Raw genomic sequence first — 4,717 nt, forward strand, 5'->3', positions numbered from 1 at the left:
GGTGTTGGTGGAGGGGCATCCTCTGATTGCTTTATTTCCCTCCCAGTGTCCTCTCTTAGAACGTCTGTTTCCAAACAATCCATTCGAAGTATAAATATTGAGAAAACTTAGCCCCATCTATCTAAACTTAACAATCAATCTGTAACCCTAACAACTGATGCCTAAACATATGCTGAAAAAGTTGCTAACCTATACAAGTTTGCGTCTCCGTATCATGTCCTGCAGAATGGACATCATCCACCGACGTTATTTCCCTTCCAGGTTCCTCGTGTTGAGTGTCTGTTTCTAAAAATATTCAGAGTATAAATAATCAAAAACTTAACAACCAATACGTAGACATAACAACCAATCTCTAACGTATAGTGCAAAAGCGAGTTGACCTGTACAAGTTAGCAGCTCCTTCACTGGCTTGGACACATTCTCTCCCTCGTTTATTTCTGCTTCAAAAGCCGTCTCAATGTGATAGTCCTCTGGTGGAGGTACTTCCTCTGGCGGAGCATCTTCACTCTCCTTATTGATATCAGGAAAAAATGATGGTGGAGGGGCTCTCCCTATTGGAGGGTGCTCACTCTCCTTATTAGCTTCATTAAATAATGATTGATTAACATCCCCCTTGTACTATATATCAATGCCACCCACGGTGTGTGAAGTGTCTGATTCAAAAAATAAACAAATGAGCTTAGGTACTTCATTGTCGAAAAAAACATAGCATCAGTTACATAACCCTAACAACTAACCCAGATAATTAATAATCAATCTCTAACCTTGGAAATAAATCTGTAACCTTAACATTAGATCCATAAAGTTAACAATAAATTCTTAACCTTAACAAAAAACCATATACCTAACAATCAATCTTTAAACATAACACGCAAACGTAATTGCAAGCCACATCTAATTTGTACAACTTTTCGGCTCCATCAATGAAGCGAACACCAATCCTGTATGCCTCTTATCCTTATATACAGAGAGGGTTCTGGATCGTGCCTCGCTTAGTTCATCTCTCAGCCTTCTATTTTGAGCAGACAGGTTAGCCACCTTCACAGAAAGAGCACTTATCTTTACATGGTCGGCAGTAATCATACCCTTGAATTTATTCTCGTTATCACGACGTAATGCTTGGTTCATTGACGCGATGCTCTTTCAGGAGATCACTTGCTGAGGCAATTCTATTTTCTCAACTGCCTCATTTGGCTGCTCGGCGTCTTCATTAATATCCTGTGGCATCACCTATGCAATGGACAGATAAAGTATTATTAAAAGGATTAATTAATTAAAAACAAATAAATTCACAACTGCTAAATACTTACATCTGTATCAATTGGGATGTCATCTTCTGCTTCCCTCTTCTTCTTGTGAAGAAGGTGTCTTAGGTCACGCGCCCTGCCGGTGTCTACTCCAGTCGGTACCTTTCTCTCTCTCTCTCTCTCTCTCTCTCTCTCTCTCTCTCTCTCTCTCTCTCTCTCATCTTCTCTTCCTCTTTCCCCTGCTCCTTCCCCCACAAACCGCCCTTGATTCTTTGAAATTGGCCATGTAACCGTGGAAGCTTTTATCGTAGCTTTGCTTGCTTTAGCTACAACAGTGGCCAATCTAAGAACCAGCAACCTCTCCAAGTCTCACCCAATTTGTGTGGGGAGACCTCACCGTAAATCCAACTGCTAGCTTCTTGATGCCGGTAAGTTCATAGTACCACAACTGCACGTTAGAGAAATAAAACTTAACAAACACCTTTATTCTTAACAATTAATAAGTAACCCTAACAATAAAAACGTAACATTAACAACCAAACCGTAACATTAACAACCAAACCGTAACATTGACAACAAAACTGTAACATTAACAACTAAACCCTAACCTTCACAATCAGTAATAAAAGACATGATTACTTACACAAACTAGCAGGGTACACCCTTGTAGATATAAAGTCGTCTTCCCTGGCTCAGGACCCTTCAGTGCCCTCTCTATCGCGTCAGATGTCTCACTGAATATATAGGTTCTCCAAGCAGTGTTATTGACCTGTTCGATGTTGTCGACGTACTTGAATAAATGCCTAGGAACACCGGAAACACTGCTTGGACACCAAATCATGCTCAGCTGATAGAGGATCTGTCGCAGGACAAAGTCCTTCACATCTCGGCGATCAGCCGATAGTACCAGCTTCAAGAGCAGTTGCTCCACATTGCGTCTGGTGGGCCTCCTTTGGGGGGAGCTATACTGCTGGCACCCTCGGCCTCGGGTTTGTTAAAAAAACCTTGACCAAATCCTATTTTTCCTATCCTGATTATGGTCAACATGAAGCCCCTCATTGGAGAACCATGTATGCTCCCTTACCCACTCAAGGTTAAATGAGCAGGCGATCTCTTCTCCATCATTCCTATCGGTGAAGACGTATTTCTTCCTTTTCTTGTCCCACTGACTCAAAATGTGCTAAAAGGTGGGAAGATCGACACCAGGTGGGCCAAAATGGACGTAGTGTCTGAATACACTATCTTTCATAGGCCGCAAAGTGCCTTGGCTCCATATGCTGCACCAAAGTTCGCATGAAGTCATGATAGGTACTGAAGCTGGCGATGGGCCGCAACGTAATAGTTGGCTTTGCCCTTTTTCTACATAACAAAAACACAAGACATAAGCATTTTTGAAAATAACCAGTAAACATAACAACTATTCTGTAAACTTTGCGGATAAACCAACAACCTTAACAACAACCCCATAACCTTAACAACCAAAGCCTAACCTCAACAACCAAACAACAACCTCAACAATAAAAGCATGAACCTTGCATGTTAATGTAGACACTAAAAAGTGCCAAGAAACGAAGGAGAGTCGAACCTCACTACCAGCACGACGAGGGTCGTCACAACGACGAACCTCAGCCTCAGTTCATGAAGTTTGTCTCAGTTCAATAGGACAAACAACGCCTTACCCATCAAAAGACGAAGTTCGCCTAGAAATAAAATTCGTCATTGAAGATGAAGTTCGCCAAAGATGAAGCCGCAGTTATAGCAAAGTGAACGAACCTCGTTAGGCAGATGAACCTCGTCAGATGGACGAACCTCGTCTGGCAAACAAACCTCGTCAGGTGTGTTGGACCCTAGAGGGGGGGTGATTAGGGTCAAGAGGCTCTAATATGCAATTTAAAACTCAGCACAAGCAAACCACAAAACAGAAGTGCAATCAAATAGAAAGAGATAGAGTTAGGAATCGTTATCCTTGACGCGCGATGTGTTAACGAGGTTCGGCCCGCTGACCTACGTCCCCGCTCCCCACTCTCGAGGAGAAATCCACTAACACATCCGGTTTGGAAGCCGGAACTTCGTCTACACAGCGATCCCACAAGATCTCTCTCTCACTACACAGTTTGATCTCACAGATCACACTCCCTCACAGTAGATCTCCACAGATCTCAACCACACAGCAGCAGAAGAAAAAGCAAGCAAGAACCTCTCTTTACACAAGCCCCTATAGCAAAGAGAAGAGTACTGAAGCTGGGAAGTGAAACACACTTGAAACAGAAAGAAAAACAGAGTTTTGAAAATTTTCTCAGGAAACAGAAAAAGCTCTCTGGTTTTCAAACGTTAGGGCTTAGAGGAAGAAGAAGAGGTCTGGGGATTTTATAGGAGAGTTTAAATCATTTTAAAACAAAAAACAAATCTACCCAAATGAGATAATAATCTCTTCTTCAGACCCTCATCACAGACTGTGCCAATCACTAACAAGTGAAAGCACAGGGTTCGAGGCAAACGACCGTTTTAAAAAAGTCGCGGCTGAACAGAGGCAAAAATCGGTTGACCGAAGAAAATATCGGTCGACCGAAAAATACCTTCGGTCGACCGACCGAAAAAATCGGTCGACCGCCAGCAGCTAAGGAGTTTTGACAAAACATCCAGAGACTCATCGGTCGACCGGAACGGTCGACCGATTAAGTGATGAGAAATTCGGTCGACCGTATCGGTCGACCGACGACACTCTGGAGACATAGTGAAGAAAGGTCATCGGATCCCCCCCCCGGACCGGTCGACCGATTTCTGACATATTCTGAAATCAGGTTATTTGACCAAGTTGAAATATTTCCAAAATATTCATTTGACCTCTGAAAATTCTGAAACTTTGTAAAATGTTTTTAATACTAAAAACAAACTGCTTGGAAAAAGAATTTTGCAGATAGGTACTCAAACTTGTGAAAAATAGTATTTTGTGAAAAACGCTTAAAAGCACAAGTTTAAAAACGTGTGTGTGATTCCCAATAGCTTCAAGTAAACTCAGTAACTCTTTGCCTACATTCTAGCACTAGAGAGAAAAACAAAAGAAAGCTAATATCCTCATATAGAGAGCAATATACTTGAGCTTTGATATAGCTTGAATCGGATGAAGCTTTTAATCGAATTTGACGTTCTTGAAATAACGTTGCTTCATCTCTTGGCCTCCTCCTCCTTTGGATATCTTCGTTGTAGCATATATTCCATCCATCCTCCATTGATGGCACTAACGAGCTTGACAAATGAATTTACTACATTTATACTCAATAAGCCATTAGTACCGATAATGGTGGTTGTAAGAACATCATCAAAACATAAGGGCTAACAATCTCCCCCTTTTTGATGATGACAATCAACCATTATATAAGAGCAAAAATAAAAAATAAAAAAGCTTATAGATAGGTGCTCCCCCTATCTATGAGCTCCCCCTAAATATATGCAACAAATGAGGAGATTTC

The sequence above is a fragment of the Asparagus officinalis genome, chromosome 10, assembly GCF_001876935.1.
Source record: "Asparagus officinalis chromosome 10, Aspof.V1, whole genome shotgun sequence".
NCBI classification, from domain to species: domain Eukaryota; kingdom Viridiplantae; phylum Streptophyta; class Magnoliopsida; order Asparagales; family Asparagaceae; genus Asparagus; species Asparagus officinalis.